This window comes from Thamnophis sirtalis, unplaced genomic scaffold, assembly GCF_051295495.1.
Source record: "Thamnophis sirtalis isolate CommonGarterSnake01/CBP01778 unplaced genomic scaffold, rThaSir2_p1.2 scaffold_5, whole genome shotgun sequence".
In the NCBI taxonomy this organism is placed as follows: Eukaryota; Metazoa; Chordata; class Lepidosauria; order Squamata; family Natricidae; genus Thamnophis; species Thamnophis sirtalis.
The window spans coordinates 67,406,584-67,427,380 of record NW_028261385.1 but is presented as its reverse complement, the minus strand read 5'-3'; positions in this window follow the sequence as shown (position 1 = coordinate 67,427,380).

Below are 20,797 nucleotides of genomic sequence, written 5' to 3'. Positions count from 1 at the left end.
TGTTATCGGCTATAGAGGTCTTCCAGGAAGGCATCTGTAGCTGATAAAAGAATTTGAATTTGTGTTTATTTGTATGCCGCACTTTTCCATGGGGGGACTCAGGGCGGCTCACAATCAAAAAAGGAAGGGGGAAACAAACTTTTACATATAGACAGTACATAATTAAAACGCAACATTCATACCATTTGGGCGGGACACAGTCTTTAGCCCCAGGCCTGACGGGATAGCCAGATTCTAAGGGCTGTGCGGAAGGTCTGGAGGGTGGTGAGGGTACGAAGCTCCACGGGGAGATCATTCCATTGGGTCGGGGCTACCACCGAGAAGGCTCTCCTCCGCGTGGCCAGTCGGCATTGGCCAGCGGATGGAACTCGGAGGAGGCCTAAACGATGGGATCTAATGGGTCGTGTGGAGGTGATCAGCAGTAGGCGGTCTCTCAAGTACCCAGATCCACTACCATGAAGGGCTTTAAAGGTGGCAAGTAGCACCTTGAAGCGTATCCGGAGATCGACAGGTAGCCAACGCAGCTCGCGGAGGATAGGTGTTACATGGGTGAAGCGAGGTGCACCCACAATCGCTCACACGGCCGCATTCTGGACTAGCTGAAGTCGCCGAATACTCCTCAAGGGCAGCCCCATGTAGAGCACATTGCAGTACTCCAGCCTAGAGGTCACAAGGGCACGAGTGACTGTTGTGAGAGCCTCCCGGTTCAGGTAGGGGCGCAACTGGTGCACCAGGCGAACCTGGGCAAATGCCCCCCTGGTCACAGCTGACAAATGATGTTCGAAAGTCAGCTGTGGGTCCAGGAGGACTCCCAAGTTGCGGACCCTGTCTGAGGGGTATAATGTTTGACCCCCCAGCCTGAGAGATGGAATATTTGCCAAATTGGTGGGAGGGAAACACAACAGCCACTCGGTCTTATCCGGGTTGAGCACGAGTTTGTTAGCCCTCATCCAGTCCCTAACGGCTTCAAGTCCCTGGTTCATCACGTCTACCGCTTCATTGAGTTGGCACGGGGCGGACAGATACAACTGGGTATCGTCCGCATACTGGTGGTATTTTATCCCATGCCGCCGAATGATCTCGCCCAGCGGTTTCATGTAGATGTTAAAAAGTAGGGGAGACAGGACCGAACCCTGTGGCACCCCATATGTTAGGGGTCTAGGGTTCGATCTCTGCCCCCCAACTAACACCGACTGCGACCTGTCCGAGAGGTAAGAGGAGAACCACTGTAGAACAGTGCCTCCCACCCCCACCTCTCGCAGTCGTCGCAGAAGGATACCATGGTCGATGGTATCGAAAGCCGCTGAGAGGTCAAGGAGAACCAGGATGGAGGCATGGCCTCGATCCCTGGCTCTCCAGAGGTCATAGGTCAATGCGACCAAAGTGGTTTCTGTGCTGTAGCCAGGTCTGAAGCCGGACTGGAATGGGTCAAGAGCTCTGGATTGATCTGAATGCAAAACGGAAACCAGGGGGCAATGCACGCATCAATCCAGAGCCTGTTTCTCAGCTGCAGAGGGTTTTCTGGAAGGCTCTGATGGCAAAATGGAGACCGAGGGCAATGCGTATGAGCAGCAGCAAGTAGCCACAGAAGAAGTAGGCTGGCAGAGGGCTCCTGCTGTTTGAGGCTGTTGGTGCCGCCGCCAAGAGGTAAGTCAATAATTAGACCCCCTTGAAAAGAAATCCTAGCCGTTTTGTGGGAGGGAATCAAAAGAAAATAAGACCTGGTCTTATTTTCAGGAAACACGGTATTTAACAGAGTGAGGAGAAAGGGTGTTTTTTGAATAAATTCATTTTCTTCTGCCCAGTGGTTTAGTACTATTCTATTAATATTTGCAAACATAGAGTGAAGAAAGGAGAGAAAAATAAATGGGAAGGTTGGCTCTCAAGTCATTTAAAACAGAATCAGCCTTGAGCAGAAACAAAATCCATGGCACCTAGCTAAACCATGGTTATTCAATGAAAAGTTTTTCCATGGTATGTTTTCCTCTAAACTCTTGGCTATGTTTAAGAAGAAAGAAGTTATGCAATATGTAGTTACAATTAATGAATTAATTCACACTTAAATACATTGAAGTGCAAATCTGAATAAAAATCAGTTTAATCTTTGTCAATTTCAGCCTGGTTGTCTGTTCTGATCCATTTTCCAGAAGTGTGGTAGAGATACAACCCTAAAAGGAAAATGGCTTATTCTTTTTCACATCTCTTCTTTAAGAGCTAACTTCAAATGTATGTTTGCCTTTGATAATTCCAGTGGTTCTTCAACCAAAACCGAAAACCATTATGTTTGCAGGTCTTCACCTTATACCTTTTATTCCAGGAAAAAAGTGGCTTAGAGTCTTAATTTATTCTTGCCCTTGTTTTTGGTAGTCTTAGTCAAATAGCTCAGTCTCATGAATGTTTACACCAAAGTGTACAGTTTTGGCTCTCTTGAGCTAGCTGAACCACTATCCATGAGATTTTACCATAACCTTTTGACACTCAAAAGTCAAAACCAACATCCGTGGGGCAAATTTCATGCAAATGTTATTATTCCCTACATTAAAACTGCTTAGCATTCTGTTTTCTTGTTCTGTTTCCTCTTCTTTTCCTGTATTCTAACTGAAAGTGAACCCAGAAAGGCAATTATGAAAATGAGCATGCCTTCCCAAATAAATTAAAGATACAGGGAATTATTGTCATCTGTTAATTTGATTTGCTCAGTTTAGGGCAGAACAATCTCAGGATGCAGAGAAAATATTGCTACTGGCAGTGCAAATGAAGAAAAGGAGATGAAGATTTAGCACAACCCAGCTCCTTATGGGAATTCTAAAGTCAGGCTGCAGTCTTAGATTATCTTATACTAGGGAAGACCATATGTTGTTGAAGGAGAACATTGGAATGCTTTAAGGACTTGGACAGTACGGAGAGCCCCTTCATTATTTGGCCCGCAAAAAACAGAATAAAATAGCTGATGTAGTCTCTGAAATGATCTGGCTCCTTGGATTTTAGAATTTGTAAAGTACCTCTTTCTGAGGTTGAGACCAATTTCTCATTGCTGCCAGAACAATAGATCTGTCCCAAGCACTTTCTATCCCCATTCATTCATTGCTTAGAACAGTGGTTCTCAACCTGTGGGTCGGGACCCCTTTGGGGGTCGAACGATCCTTTCACAAAGGTCGCCTAAGACCATCGGAAAACACATATTTTTGAAAAAAATACAGAAAACATAATAATTTTATGGTTGGGGGTTACCACAACATGAGGAACTGTATTGACATAGAAAGTTTTTTTATTTTCCATTTTCATAGCATATAATCACATGTATACTATTACATAGTCAATATCATGTTGTATTATTAAGTAATTACATCAATTCATCTTACCATCAACTACCAAAGGGGAAAAAAACCCAGTTATTGGCTCTTCTGCTCTCCATACACCATATTTATACCTTATCCAACACTTTCTTCCCCCTCTCTCCTCCCCCTTTCTACATCCTGTCTTCCCTCCATCATTTTCTACTCTACTTCCCCTTCCTTTCTCCTTTTCCTCTCTCCCCTTACCACTCCTCCTTATACATCTCATCTTCACCCCTCACCCTCTCTCCTGTCCCTCTCCTCCTATCTTTCTTCTCTCCTCTGCTTCCCACTCTTCCTCTAATTCATTTGGTGTATTTCAGCTTCTGAGCAAACTCCCTTTTGTGTTGATGGTATTTATAATTCCATTTCAATATACATAAAAAAGAAAAAATAGCAGTATACATGTACAATCATAATACCTTAAAATCCAACACCCCTCCTCCAACTTAGTAAACTCCGCTCCCTCCCACCCTCCCCCCCAACCCCCCCAACCTTCACCCCCCTGACTTCCCAGAACCAATACAAGATATAAATCTTTAACAAAAACAGTTTAAAATATACTTAAAAAGAAAGTAGAAAGTTAATAACGTCTTTGAATTGCGCTTAGCTCCTCCTTGCTAGGCTAACTATAAACAATTTGTATCATTTTTGATCTTAATCATAAGCTATCTGAAACTTCCTAGACCCATATTTATTTTGAATATAGTCAATACATTTTTTCCAGTCTCGTTTATATCTCTCGTTTGAATAGTCCTTGAGATATGCAGATATTTTAGCCATCTCTGCTAAGTTTGTGATTTTCAATGTCCATTCTTGGATAGTAGACAAATCTTCCTTCTTCCAGTATTGCGCCACCAACAATCTAGCTGCAGTTATCAAGTGCAAAATCAAGAATCTCTACTGCTGTACAGTCAGTAATTATACCTAACAAAAATAGCTGGGGGGTAAACTTTATCCTTTTTTTTTTTAGAACACTTTGCATAATCCATCATATTTTTATCCAGAATACCTTAACATGAGGAACTGTATTAAAGGGTCGCGGCATTAAGAAGGCTGAGACTCACTGGCTTAGAATACATATTGTTGGGGAAAGTATATCATTCCTCTTTTCTATCCTACTCAAGCAATATCTTCACTGATAGGCAGGAAAAGGGGGAACCCCTGCAGGGCAGAGCTGAAGAATATGCCCAATTCTTAGCGGACAAAATTGCTCGGTTTCGGTCGGACTTGGACTCCACACCCGCAGTTCCAGCCGAGACACAGGGGGACCAAGTAGAACAGCTCTGGGTTGAGTTTCAGGACGTTATCCCCGGGGATGTGGACAAGGCCATGAGAGCTGTAAGTTCCTCCACCTGTGTTCTGGATCCGTGTCCCTCATGGCTGGTTGTTAACTGCAGTGAGGTGACACGAGGCTGGATCCAGGCGGTTGTAACCGCCTCCCTTCGGGAGGGGAACTTCCCCGCCGCATTGAAAGAGGCGGTGGTGAGACCCCTCCTGAAGAAACCATCCTTGGATCCAGCTGTTCTTAACAGCTATCGCCCGGTCTCCAACCTCCCCTTTCTGGGGAAGGTTGTTGAGAAGGTGGTGGCCTTCCAGCTCCAACGGTCCTTGGAGGAAGCAAACTATCTAGACCCCTTCCAGTCAGGCTTCAGACCCGGTTACAGCACAGAAACCGCTTTGGTCGCATTGATGGATGATCTTTGGAGAGCCAGAGATGAAGGACATCCCTCCATCCTGGTCCTCCTTGACCTCTCAGCGGCTTTCGATACCATCGACCATGGTATCCTGCTGCGACGACTGCGGGAGGTGGGAGTGGGAGGCACCGTGCTACGGTGGTTCTCCTCCTACCTCTCGGACAGGTCGTAGTCGGTGTTAGTGGGAGGGCAGAGATCGTCCCCAAGGCCCCTAAATTATGGGGTGCCGCAGGGTTCGGTCTTATCCCCCCTACTATTTAACATCTACATGAAACCGCTGGGAGAGATCATCCGCAGGCACGGGATTAGATACCATCAATATGCGGACGATACCCAATTGTATCTGTCCGCCCCGTGCCAAATCAATGAAGCGGTTGACGTGATGGGCCGGGGTCTTGAGGCCGTCATGGACTGGATGAGGATTAACAAGCTTGTGCTCAACCCAGAAAAGACCGAGTGGCTGTTGTGTTTCCCTCCCAAAGATTTGGCCAACATTCCAACACTCAGGCTGGGGGGTCAAATTTTACACCCCTCAGAGAGGGTTCGCAATCTGGGAGTCCTCCTGGATCCACAGCTGTCATTCGACCACCATTTAGCGGCTGTGACCAGGGGGGCATTCGCCCAGGTACGCCTGGTGCGCCAGTTGCGACCCTACCTGAACCGGGAGGCACTCACAACAGTCACTCGGGCCCTTGTGATCTCTAGGCTGGAATACTGCAATGTGCTCTACATGGGGCTGCCCTTGAGGAGCATCCGGCGACTTCAGTTAGTGCAGAACGCGGCCGCGCGAGTGATCGCGGGTGCACCCCGATTCACCCGCATAACACCTATCCTCCGCGAGCTGCGCTGGCTACCTGTCGATCTCCGGATGCGCTTCAAGGTGCTATTACTCACCCATAAAGCCCTACATGGCAGTGGATCTGGATACTTGAGAGACCGCCTTCTGCCGATTACCTCCCTACGACCTATAAGATCTCATAGACTGGGCCTCCTCCGCATTCCATCGGCCAGCCAGTGTCGGCTGGCAACTACAAGGAGGAGGGCCTTCTCAGCAGTAGCCCCGACCCTTTGGAACGAGCTCCCCGTGGAGATTCGTACCCTCTCCACCGTCCAAGCCTTCCGCATAGCCTTGAAGAACTGGCTCGCCCGTCAGGCCTGGGGATAAGGACCGTTACCCCGCCCGAATACTGAATGTATGGTGTTGATTTTATTATATGTTGTCGTCTTAATGTTGTATTCCCCCTCCCTTGGTTTTCTGTGAGCCGCCCTGAGTCCCCTCAGGGAAAAGGGCGGCCTACAAATGTTTAATAAAACCTAAAAACCTAAAAAACCTAAACACTTGGGGGAAAAGCTCAGTTTGCAGGAACTCTCCACCATTGGGAGTCAAGCCAAATTACGTTCCTGACCAAAGAATGTGAGGATTGGGCAAGTAGATAGTCCTTGACATATGACCACAATTGAGCCCAACATTTCCATTGCTAAGCAGGGCAGTTGTTAAATGAGTTTTCCCAATTTTACAATCTTAAGTGAATCACTGCAGTTGTTAAGTGAATCATGCAGTCTTTAAGCTTCCCACATTGACTTTGCCTGTTGAGAACCAGCTGAGAAGATTGCAAAAGGTTCTCACATGGCCCACGGATACTGCAACTATCATAAATACATGCCTTTTAGGCAGTAGGGGAATCCTTCTGGTTTAACAACCGGTTCAGAGATCACACGCATGACATGTGCTGCATGTGTATGCACAGTTTCTTCAATCTGTCCCTTCCTCATTACTGCTGGTGAGTGTGAGGTGCAGCAATCCCTTCTCAGCTGCAATGATATAGGGCAGTACAGAGCAGGAGCGGACAAGTGGGCCCAATTGCATGTCTGAGTGAATCGGTTCCTCCTGCGTGGTTTATTGGAGCTACCAGTTCACCCAAATCAGTCCGAACCAGTAGAATCCCACCCATGCTTTTAGACTTAGAATAACTTTATTGTCATTTTGAATATACACTAATCAGCTTACATTAAAATGAAATTTTGTTGCATACAGCTGAATTTTGATCACATGACCATGGGGATGCTGCAATGGTCATAAGTGTACAAACCAGTTATAAGTCACTTTTTTTCAATGTGCGCTTGTAACTTTGAACGCTTGTTGTTTATGAGTCGAGAATTAGTTTCCTTGTCCTCCTCCTTTTTCCTTCCATCAGGACAGGGTTTTTTGCTCTGACCCAACAAAGCAGAAACATGGTGAATGCATCCCCTCTAATATTACAGCAGTCTTTGGCAAAAGCAATTGTTGCAGTTACAATTCAGGACTCCCCTATGGAGCCATTGCAAAAAGTATTAGAGCTCTTAGTGCCCCTGTTGACCTGTCCAGGGTCTTCTTGAAATGGACAAATAGGCAGAGATGAAAACAAATGTGATTCATTGGCCTGATAATTACCGTGTGGTTCATCCTTCCCAGCTCGAGCCATTGTTTATGCAAAGCCTCTTGTTGTTCATTAGCACAAAGACTGTGTAATAAATATAATGAGAGATTGCTCAATTTACTCCGTCTTTGTCATCTCAAACAGTCTCATGAATAACTGTTGAGATCTGTCTCCAAATGACTTATTTGCTTCCTGACCAATAAGGAAGGTGTAATTAGCGTAATATATGGTTTCCTTGTTTTGTTTAGCAGCCTGGCAAGCAAAACAAAAGAACAATTTTGGAGATAAAAATGAAGGTGATCATTTTTGTATTGGTTTTAAATTTCCTATCCGGCTTAACAGCTGGAATGTCTATGTGTGAAAGAATGGCAGGTTGTATTTTGGGAGTAGAGTTGATTTCAATTATTTGTGCAGCTGTCTTTTTTCATGTCTGAGTTCCAATTTTATTTCATTTTTATCCAGCTTTCCTTTTCTCCAAGGACCTCAGAACAGCATATGTAGTTCTTTGCAACAACCCAGTGAGGTATATAGGGATGTGGTGGCTCAGTGGCTAAGACTCTGACATTGTCAATCAGAAAGGTCGGCAGTTCAGCAGTTTGAATCCCGAGCACCATGTAACAGAGCGTTACTGATTGGGCACCTCCTCGCACCCACAAGCAATTGCAAAGTTTTCTGGGATTTGTGGGAATGGTGGGCCATTTTGGATTTGTAAAGACTTTGCATTTGATTAAGAGGCAATTTTGGTGGCAATTTTGGTTTCTTCCTTGGATATTGAAGGGGACATGCCTGACAATATATTTGTTTTGATCTTTAAAAAAATTAAAATGATTGTCTTCAGGCGGGGCCATTTGAAATATGAATATCAATGAAATGTATAATTGTCTTAAGGAGAGATATCACCCAGGTATAGCCTAATGTCCTATTCATGACTTGTAGAGAAAGGTTTGAAGGAAAGAACTAAGAAACAATATCCAGTTTTTGCATGAAATTTATGAGCCATTGTATCATATGCATTGTATAATTTCTCATGAAAGCAGGAGTTGATGACAGAAAAAGAAGAACAGAAGAATAGGCGAAGACTGGGTAATTACAAAATCAGCTACTGAAAATAATAAAATGGATATCAGGCTCAGAAAAAAAAAGATGTGTAATGATTCTTCCAAGCAGACTTTGTTATTGATCCACACCAATAGACAGAATCTTGCCAAACTAAAGCATACTACTACCTATGTGAAGGATATATTCTTGGAACTATTAGGGAGGCACTGTCTTCACTCTTTCTCTTTCATGAAAAATCTCTGAACTAAATTATGTCTTGCTCCTCTGGAATGTACCTTCTCTCTCCTGGGAATTCAGCCCACTACATCACAATGGAAAACGTGAAGATACCTCAGCATCTCTTTGTTGTAATTTCAGAGAGAAATTGCAATTGCCTGCAAATCAGCCCACAAAAGGCAAATTTTAATAAACTATTCTCTGTCAGCAGTGCATCTCACTGGTGTATTTTTATCGTTTAAATTCACCAGGACAGTCTTTGCCTTGGTTTAAGGAGATAAGTTCTAATTGCATCTCAATTAATTGTTCCCTAGTCTTCTCCTCTTTTCTTACGTTCCTTTAAAAATTGTTCGGGGAACCTTGCATAATCGCCTAGAAATCAACTTGCAATTCTAAGTAGTAGTTTCAGGCAAGTGACAAACATGTAGTGCCTTGAATTACTTGCTTTTAACATCTTTTTTTTAAATACAGAATTAGATTGCTTGATTCGTCCTAAATTCACCCCACTGGGTTTGCCAGTGGGATGAGTGAAGTTTGGGGCTGTGGCTTGCACTTGGAGCCCTGTGCCATGTCAGAAGCTCAAGGAGATGAATTTAAAAATAAGAAATGCAATTTCACTAGATACTCTTCCATGAAATATCTGCTGTTGGGCATTTTTGACCAACCCATTGTCAGGGTTCCAAACAGCATCCTCAATAAAATCGGAATCCGAAACAAGAGGTTACTCAAAACTCCAATTTATAATAAGAGCCATGTTGGCACATCTGGGAAAACCCAAATCTGAAAGCTTCCAGGTTTTCCCCACCCAGTTGAAAGTTCAAGACCCTGCCAACACACAGAGGTCCAATCAGTCATTGCCACAAAAGAAGATTCCTCCCATCCACATCTATCCAGGTGCAGGGACTAGGTAACCTTGACTTTCTGAGAAAGAATGTTATTTTGGCTACATATCTCCCAAGGTCCATAGAATTCGCCCTCCCAGTTTCCCATAGTAGACTATGTTTGAAAATGTGGCAGGCTTGAGGCCCTATACCACGATGGTTTTCAAGCCTGACACCCATATTGTGTATTTTTTTTTGCCTCTGCTTTGAAAGATTATTAAGTTTGGAATTTCTCTTAAAAGACACTAAAGAGACCTCCCTTTCCCCAGGAATCAATGCCATAATTATTTCAAGCAATTCTGTTCATCCAGCTGTCTCCAGACATTCTATTAATCTTACATGGAAATTAATTATTGGAAGGCATGGGTTGCCTACTTAACAGATGAGGGAAGGTTAAGGACATAATCCGTTTGCTTTCCTGCTGCTGCGTGAAATCATTATTAACTTGAACGAGGAATGGTTGTCCGGTATTAAGTAAAAATCACAATAAGAAGATTCTCTGAGCTTGCCTTTGGTATGGCAAAATGATCAACATAAAAAGAAGTTCCGTCCCTGAAATAATTGAGAAATGTATACTCCCATCAAGGGTTCTTTTGTTGTAGAGGCTGAGTCAAGAGAAAACTCAGCTTAGAAGCATCACATGTCCACAAAGTTCAAAGTCCACCCCCTCTTGAATTTTGAGCAATAAATCTTCTAAACTGGGACATAAAGTATGGTTTTAATTCCTACCACCTGAAATATGGTGAGGGAGAGAAAAGGGTCATATTTACTGGGGCAGTCTTTCCAAAATAGAGCAATAGCAATAACATTTATTGCATTTATTTCATTTATTGCTATTTCAGCAATAGGTTATCTGCCTGGTTGCTGGGTGGGTGTGGCCATGGTGGGCATGGCCTAGTCGGCGTCCTGCACCTTGGCAGGAGGGTCATTTTTCCCCAGGCTCAGGAGACTTTCCTCAAACCTCTGGGAGGGCAAAAACTGCCTCCCACAGGCTCCGGAACGCCTGCCAAGGCTGGAAATGGCCCCATTTCTGGCCTTCCAGAACTTCTGAGAGACCCATTTTCTCCCCTCCCCAAACCTCCGCACAGGCCCTGCACTTACCTCGCATCCAAAATGGGCTGTGTGGAATCCTGAGAGGGGAGGGGCAGGGTGGGGGGTGCCAGCCAGGGTGGGATTTGGAGGTTCTCCAAACTGGCCATAACGTCAGCTATGGGTTCTCCCGAATCTGGGCAAATCCGTAGCAGCCCACCCTGGCTTACATGGTTCCACCATAAAACCGCGTTCGACTAAAGGGCGCTCGACAAAACCGCGTAGCTGACGTCATCACAGCGCGACAACAGCATGGAGAAAAAAGCACGCTGTAAACGCTAAACCTAAAATTAACCCCTAAACCTAAACCTAACCCCCCTAAACCTAATCCTAAACCTAACCCTAAACCTAACCCTTAACCTAACCCCAAACCTAACCCTAAACCTAACCCTTAACCTAACGCTAAACCTAATCCTAACCCTTAACCTAACCCTAACCCTAACTCTTAACCTAACCCTAAATCTAACCCTAACCCTTAACCTAACCCTAACCCTAACCCTAACCCTAAACCTAACCGTTACCTTAACTTGAATCGGCTTGCTTTCAAAGCGCTATTTAAAGCGCCCTTCTTTCTCCGCGCTCACTGTTGTCGCCCTGTTGATGACGTCAGCAACGCGGTTTAATCGGGCGCGCTTTAGTCAAGCGCGGTTTTGTCGTACCACGGGCTTACACATTGCCCCACAGTGGTTGATAGCACTTTCTGGAAATTTTACAATGTAGAAGCATTATTTTCATATTCCTCCTATAATCAGGGTCCTCATTTTATCAACCTTGGAAGGGTGGAAGGCTGAGTTGAGGCCTGTCAGGAACTCTAGGCTGTGGGCAAAATTTGCCTTCAGTAGTGCATTCTAACCACTGTGCCATCACAGTTTTTTTTAAAAAATTACTATTCCTCTCCTTGATCAAGGGGAATCAGCTAATGTCTACTTCAATTATGTTCACCCCGATCTTTGCCTATGTATGCTCTTCTTCTTGTGATATTTCCAAAGAATGGAGAGGCACATGTCTTCTATTTTCCACAACTTCTGATGCCTCATTCCTGAGGCAGAGGGAAGATAGCAGATTGTTGTGGTTGGTCATCAAATTTTTCTTCTAAACAGTTAATGCACACCCATCAGAGATACCAAGTTTTTACCATAAATGCCACATTCTAGGTATTTTTCAGAGAGATCAGGGTTGCATCAGTGGTGGGATTCAATTTTTTTAACTACCAGTTCTGTGGATGTGGCTTGGTGGGCGTGGTGTGGCTTGGTAGGCATGGCATGGCATGGTGGGCGTGGCAGGGGAAGGATACTGTAAAATTTCCATTCCCTCCCCACTCCAGGGGAATGTTACTGCAAAATTCCATTCCCTCCTGATCAGCTGGGACTTGGGAGGTAGAGAATAGATGGGGGCAAGGCCAGCTGGAGGTGGCATTTACCAAATCTCCAAACTACTCAAAAGTTCCACTACCAGTTTTCCAGAACTAGTCAGAACCTGCTGAATACCACCTTGGGTTGCATCATACATACCTTCTTTGGTTAATCCAGCTGCATCTTGTCCAATGCGGCAGAATTTGGTTGTTTTTAAACCTAAATTCACCATCAAAGTTGCCATTGTGAGACGGGACTGCATACATTGATATAATAATAATTCAAACTCTTCTTTCACAGAGATCAGACTGTGTTGAAAAATGGCACTTTACTTTTCACCATCTCAAAAATGATTAGAGGCCCAAGAAAAGAAAGGTACCACTTATTGTGTGCAATGTCTTTTACCCAATGTCATAAAACTTCTTCGGGCACTTCCCTGTAGAAGCAATTCCATAATTAAAATTATAACAGTGTTTTAATTCTAGTTTGCTAGGTTCTAGCCTACACCCTTTAATGTCCAAGATGCACGAAATCAAAGATATAAGAATTTAAAGGGGTGAATCCAAACTTTTCCTGCGAGTGGAAAACTGGCAATTTTTCTTTTGCAAATTTAGGCATCTTGAAGCAAAGTCCCATCTACAGAACAAAAACCATGGTTGATTTAACTTAAATCGAGTTAATTAAATGCATCAAATGTGGTTAGTCATATTTTTTCCTATTCTATAAGATAAAATTAAAGATTTGTGGTACTCTTTGGAGGAACCCTGGCAGCCAGATCTGAGCCTTTTTTAATGATTCCATATAATCGCGTGTCTGAATTTACGCATCCCTACATTACATCATCCTTTGATGTTCCTGCAGCTCTCATTAAATGGCCAAAAGAGGGAAGAAGAGCGAAACCACCACATTTAAATGATACTTCTCCAGATGGTCAGGTTCTTCTCCTTCCCTCCCCTTCACCCCGGATCATGTTTGATGTTTGTCACGGTACATAAATTAATCAATTAGGACAATTATATATTTAAATTAGTGCAATTGAGTTCTGTATAATACAACAGTCACTGAGTGTCAGAAGGCAGCGCAGGCGTTCCTTCCCTATTAGGCCGGGAGAGACAATTGTGAATTCAGGGAGTCGAGCATTTCCCCCACCCCTCTCCACTGCAGGGGCTGGGGATCGTTTATCAAGCTGACTGGGTTGTCATATCAGTGGAAGGACCCTGGAGAGCCTTGACCATGAGATTGAAGGTTGGTACCAATTTACCGCAACACAAATGCATTGAACAGGAAAGAAAGCTCCTAATCTCTTCAATTTTCTTACATTACCCCGAAGGCCAGGAAATTAAATGAAACAGTAGCTGGTGACAACTTTAGAGGGTCCTGAATGCATGACAGGAAAAGTATTAAAATAGCTCAATCGTTTTATTTTATATGTGTGAGTTAATCTTGCCCCTGCATAAAGAACAAGGTTAGAGCGGCGCTGCCTCTTGGAGGAGGTGAAGGAGTGAGACAGAAGCAGCCAGAGGATTGTCTCTCTCATCAGCCTGAGCAGAAGAAGAATTTAGCATCAAAAAGGAGAGGCCCCCTCATAATTGCTGGCAGGGTGATAATACAATTGTTGGCCTGATGCTATTGCATATGATGCTTCACTATGCTAATCGCTAGAAGGGAACTGTGTCTCTCCAACCACCAGCTTTTTTTTGTTACACGTGCACAATATATGTGAAATCAAGATGCCAGGTAATTTATTTATTTTATTTATTAATTAGACTTATATACCACTTCATAGGGCTTTCAGCCCTCTCTATATGGTGTACAATTTTTTTTTAGCAAATTGAGTCAGTAACTTGCCCCCACAGTCCGGGTCCTCATTTCACCCACCTCGGAAGGATGGAAGGCTGAGTCGACCTTGAGCCGGTGAGATTTGAACCGCTGAACTGCAGATCACAGTCAGCTAAAGTGGCCTGCAGTACTGCACCCTAACCACTGCGCCACCTCGGCTCCTTTAATGAGCTGGGCTTAAAAGGATATGAATTTAAGAATGTATTGTTGGGCGTCTTGCAAGCAAAAGGTGGAGTACTCTACACTTGGCTGAGTTTTTGATGGCCCTAGTTCTCCTCCAGGTAGCCCTTGACTTACAACTGGTCATTTAGTGACTGTTCAAAGTTACAATGGCAGTAAAATGACAGTGACATAGAACTGTTTTTCAGAAGCACAACTGTGCAGTCACATGGTCATAATTTGAGTGTTGGGCAAGTAACTCATATTTATGATAGTTGCAGTGTCCCACGAACATGTGATCACCTTTTGCAAGCTTCTGATAAGCAATTTCAGTGAGGAGGCCAGATTCACTTAGCAATAGTTCGACTAATTTAACAGCTATAGCCAAAGGTGATATTCAACCAGTTCGGACCAGTTCACCCGAACCGGTAGTGTAAATTGTGGGTGGGCCTGCACACCCATCCCGGCTCTATGCCATCCTATTTAGGCATGTTTTAGGCCATGCGCATGCACGGAAGGCGTGCACGTAAGCAAAGCACATGCACAAAAGGCTGGGCATGCATGCAGTGAACAAGTGGTAACAAAACATGAAACCCACTGCTGGCTATAGCCATTAACTTAGAAACATAAATGTGGGGCTTAACTGTGGTCATAAATCAAGGAATACCTGTATGGGGGGACGGGACCTACGAGTACTATCCAAAAGCTGACTATCTTTACTGCCAGAGATGGAGTAAGGCCAATTGATGTCTTAAGCACAGCTCGACAATGATGTCCCTCAATCCTTCTGTTGCTTAACTGACATTAAGACTTAATAAATGCTGAAAACTAACGTAAAGTATGGCAGTGAAAAAGTTAAGGGCATGATAGCAAAAGGGAACCTAAGCACTTCTTAGTTTGCTTAATGGTTAATCCAGACTGCTTACAGGGAGGACAACATCTGGTTAATCAGCTCTTTACATGCTATAAGAGAAAGAGGAGGAGGAAACACAAGGAAAGTGTTACCACCTCTGCTCCTCCTATTCAACAGGTGCAAACCCAGAAATAAGCCAGCTCTTGCTGGGCTTCAGCTGATGGGATATTGCACCCCTTATAAATTGCCCAGTAGAGCATTCAGATGTACTTCCACACATAAACCAAAGAGAAGCAAACTTGTGCTTCCTTGCAAGTTTCAAAGCTTTTCTTGGTAGAAACCTAAAAACATAGAAAATCAAAGGCAGTAACAAATTGAGCAAGTGAATTTTTCTTCAGATACCAGTGCCATAATAAGGATGAATTCACACACTGGGCTAATAATAGTTTGTTGAATTATCACACTTGGCTGGATTCACCAATTTTAAGCCATAAGCCGCTATATTAGCTTCTCATCATTTTAAAGATGTGACAGAAAAGTGATTAAATAAAAGATTGTGGAGTAATTGTATTAATTCTATTTAATTACATTTAAAGGCAAATGAAAAGAAATAACATTTTTAATTGGGATCTACCTTTCCTTTTGGGGGCACAGACCCAGTGAAACACTCAAAGAGGGTGAACTTTGGCTCAGTATATGCCTGAAGTAAGCCATGATTTATTTAATCATCATTTAATTAATCAACTTACATAGTTTTGGCAATGATATATAAACCCCCAAAGTGTCTTAACAGATGAGACATAGAACAAGGAATCTATAGTGTGATAAATCCCCCACAACCTTTTGTTGCGCATATACAACTTAGCAGGAATCTCTACATATGGCTTCTTCACGAACATACAGACGTGCTTGTACGTGGGCCTGTGGGATTCAATGGGAATTTCTAGTACAGCCTTCTCTAATCTGAATTTGCTCTCCAGATGTTGTGAGAGTATGATTCCCATAACCAAATACCATTTTGATGTAGGAAGAGTGGTAGAACTTTGGGGCGGAATTAAAAGAGGTGTCAGCCTAGAATCCCTACATAGTCACAAGTGGACTAAGTCCATCCCTCTTTGAATTCTGTGGACACTTATCTAATTCCAAGCAGGCATTAATCATTAGTTCAGAATATTCCTATGCATAGGCATTTTAGCAATAAGTCAGTTTAATTGAACCTTCACGGGTGGACTTGGTCATTTGTGCCTGACAACTAGTTGAGTAATATATCTGGACACTATCAGGGTAAGGAAATCTGTGGTATTAAAGCCTTATTATCCTTTTTTATACATTTTATACATTGGACAAATGTCCAATATTTTATTTCAAAAGATATCCACCCTGGGATCATCTGGTTTGTAACAGATGATAGCAAGGTATAAATAATACAATGTGGTTATATCTAACAGGGAATGAATGTTCAGCATCCTTATCCCTTCAATTTAAAAGATTGCTAAAGGCCATAATTTCCCTTTTTCTGCCTGGGTGGAAAAGGAGAGCAAAAATAAAAGAATAGTTATTATAGGATTACTACTTGCAATCCTATAGTTAAAGGTCAACCTAGTTGCTGCTGTAATATTTTCTAGAATTTATAGCTTAGGCATATATATACTACATATACACACAGGGCTTTCATGTTTGTTATAACCACACAATCCTCAAGATAGAATGCACCAAATAATAATTTTAAGCACAATTGATACAAATTAACGTTGAAAATAGTTCATCAGACCAATGTCCTAAATTAATTATTCAGAAATCTGTTACCAAGAAAACATTTTTTTTTAATTTTTGTTTTGTGTAGGTGTTTTCCTTTTTTTTAAGGGAATCAATTATCTTCTATAAATTTTGGGCTTATGAACAGTTGCTGAGATACATTATAGTTCTGAAATCCCTGTGGATCCTGTTGTTTTCTTAATCTCCTACTAGTCCCTTCCCAACACATTTGGTCGGCAGGTATAACTGACTATATGAAATCTCCCATACAATCAGTTTCAGAGCTGAGTGATGCTTATGGGCCCCCTGCAGACATACTGTAGTACAGATGCTAGGCTGAAACATCAGTCAAGGTATTTCATTGGGTGACTTTGAGCCGATCACACTCTTACAAAGCAGCACATACCTCACAGGGTAATTGTGGTAGGGAAAAATGATAAAGGGATTGTTTTGTATGCTGCTTGAACTCCCTGTGAATATAAATGTATCCTTTAAAAAAATATTCTAAGAACACATTCAGAAGAGTATTTGCATTTAGTGGCACTTATTTCCTAGAATGTTTAAGATTGCAACTATATTATAGAGTGTAGTTATCAATGATCAGTTTGAGTTCTCAATTTAGGTACATTTTAATTTACTGCAAATGTGGGATTCTTTTCATTGGTAAACATTCTTTACTGTATTGCCTTACCCCTATTATAATTCCACCTTATTCAACAAGAGATTTCAAACTTTCCTCACCTAAGTACATAGCAACTGAAGCATACTTCAACAATAGGCAACTGGACTTTGTGGTTTTTCTTTGAAGACATTTCATTTCTCCTCCAAGAAGCTTCTTCATCTCTGAGTTCTTCTTTAAAGCTGAAGAAGCTTCTTGGATGAGAAGTGAAACATCTTCAAAGAAAAAAAAACCAGAAAGTCCAGTTGCCTTTTGAAAAAAAGCACCTTTGGGACAACCATGAACTGGATGACTGAGAATCTCCATTGATTTCAACAATAGTTTTTGTGCCCTGTCTTAATGACCTCTGCTCTTTAACCCACACTGAATCCGTACTTCAGTTGCAATTAGTCTTCCAATTTTGCCAAAGGTACAATCCAGAATGTTTCACTTTTCATTCTGTGACTGATGCAGTTAAGCAACTTCTAGGCACTGGAATTATTCAATGTCCCATTGGACACTGTAAATTCCCTTTTCTACTCTGGTTCCTGAGGACTATTCTTCAAGGCTACTCTGGTTTTAGGAGCAGAAAAGCCTGGGGTCTCCTGGAATGGTACGATAGACATATTTTTCCTTCTTGTGTAGGTTACATTGATGGGCTAACATCAATCTTGCAAGACTGAAAGTATTTCATCACTTTTTTGGATTTTTGGTGCTTTCAAGTCAGGTTTGCCTCCTGGTGACCATCTAATCAAGTCCCTGCAGTTTTCTTGGCAAGATATCAGAAGTGATTTGCCATTGCTTCCTTTTTAGAGGAGAAAGCTAGAGAGACAGAGTAAAAGAGAGAGAAAGAGAAACTGGCCCAAAGTCATCCAACTAGCCTTCATGCCTGAAGCAGAACTAGAACTCAGAGCCTTCTACTTTCTAGCCTTAGAAACTGGGTTTCTAACCCTAACCACTGCATCAGACTGGTTCTATTTTCTTTTTCTTTTCCAGAAAATTAGGGAGGGTTGCACGTTTCCTCTCTTCTGTTGGCTGAGGTATCTTTTACATGCCAGTTGTCCAGTCTTCAGCTCTTCTTCCTGTCTCCCAAGGTTACTTTCACATACCATTACCATTCCTAAGATACTTAGCTGTTCTTAAAACAATTTAGTGATGGAAGAGGTCAGTGTCATGAAGTGTGTGTAAATTATCCTGTGTTATCCTACAGTAAGATGGGTGGCCAAAAATTTGATAGATGATTGATAGATGATAGATGATAGATAGATAGATAGATAGATAGATAGATAGGTAGGTAGGTAGGTAGGTAGGTAGGTAGGTAGGTAGGTAGGTAGGTAGGAAGGAAGGAAGGAAGGAAGGAAGGAAGGAAGGAAGGAAGGAAGGAAGGAAGGAAAGAGAAGCAGCTAGATTTTTTTTGTTTATTTTGGGATGCACACTTTCTTGTGTGTGTCAAATGTTCCTTGGGCTACTTTTGAATAGAGCTTTAGTGCCCTTCTGGAAAAGCAGTATGTTAGGATATTTAAATTTAGTAGCTGGAGTAGTAGGGTGTCTATAATGGGCCAGAACAGTTGTAGTTGATTGGTTGGTGAGTGCTGGCACCTGCAGGAGGCAATCTAAGCTATGATTGGTTGCTATGGATGTAACGGGAGAGTCCCTACCCCCATTTTTTCCTTCTGTATGTTCTGTATGCTCTGTGATTTATCTCATGATGATAGTGTGTTCCTGGCTTCTTTCTCTGCTGCAAATATAGATGTTAAATATATTTATTTATATAAAACTACAAGTTTGTGTCAGAGTCTCTGACTTCATTTGAACACCAGCTGTGCAACTCCCTGACACTCTAGGCTGCTCTTCAGTTCATTTTGAACATGGCAGGTTTTTCATTCTTCTAGAAAAGTTCTAAACTCTGCTCAGCTTCTTAAAAAGCCCTAAAATCGTGTCCAAAAGGATTAGTGCTGGAAGAGCATTCATCTATTGTCCCAAACGTTTGTTACCAGTATATCATTCTTATGGTGTAGTTTTCTGCTGGCTCCCAGGATGATGGCTAGCATTTCAACACAGCCATATGGACAAGACCAAAGGAGAATAATGCACCATTGTTTTGCCATATAATTTAATTTTTCCCCCAGAAGTGTTTATGATCTCTGACTTCCAATTTTAAAAAAGAATATATCAAATGAGTTAGCAGAAAAAGATTAATTGCCTTTGTATCTTCCCCCACCCCAAAAAGATTTGCTTGCATTTCAATGCCATTTTGAGATCCTGGGCTGCTCTGCCCTTTTTCAGTGGGAAATATCATGACATTTGATCCACTGTCACAGATGCATCTGTGAGACCTATTTCAAATAATGGGGGTGGGGTGGGGAGACTGAAATAACCTCTTTTCCTATGAGGGAAATTTAATTGCTATCTACAAAAGAGGAAATCAAGACAGATGGAGTCATTAGCCTCTGGGCATTTATATCTTGTGAGGTGGAAGTAACGGCATGGCTGAATTTTTCGGTAGACTGTGCAAATTTGATATGAAGCTCTATGGTTGACTGGCAAAAGGGGTGGAGAGGGGAAAAAATCTTCCTCAACCACTAAACTGTGTTGACTTTAATTTTTGGACACACAAGTAGTGTATTTTTGAGCAGACAAACAAAACTCCAAGTAATTCATATTTATGTATAAATTGGTGCATCCTTTAGCATAAGACTGCAAACATATATTGAATGTATGATACAGAATTGAGATAAAATGCATGCCCCATTGACCCCAGAAGCGATGCTGGCCAATTATTATCGACTTTACACATTACTTTTGTATAATCAGTGACATTTGCATGAAAAATCTGAACGACTTCAAGACTGCACTGAAATTTAGATAATGAGCCCCAGGCAGGTTTATAGTTGCTCACATTATTACTTACTTGTTGGTTACTGAGTCGCCAACTAATATATTGAAACAGTAAAATGGAATTGACAAAAGGACAATGTCAAATAAATAATGTAAAGATAAACAATGGAAGATTTTGCATTCTGTCTCCAAACACAGGTAAACAAAATCTATTTCAACTGGCATCTTAAAGGGATAGGAACATAAGAATGCCTTTTGAAACAGAATCTGTGCTTGGTGTCATCCTGACTCACAGCATAATCTTTGTTGAAGATCTCAAGACTTGAGGAAGTTCATATGTAAGAACTGAACTCTTGATATGGCCCAAGGGGTAATCAGTAAAGTAAACTTGAACTTGAAGAAGCTTCTTGCAGGAGAAGCAAAACATCTTCAAGTAAAAACAAAGTCTAGTTGCTTTTTTGAAAAGGCATCTTTGGGAAAGCCATGACTTGGGTGATTGAAAATCTCCATAGGCCAATGGAAGAAGAAAATCTTTGGATCAGCCTCCATATATGAGGATTAGGATTGTGGTTCTTGCTTCTTTCTTGGGCAGTAGCAAAATGAAGACTGCATATATATTAATCAGTGTTTTTTCCCCCCAATCTGACAA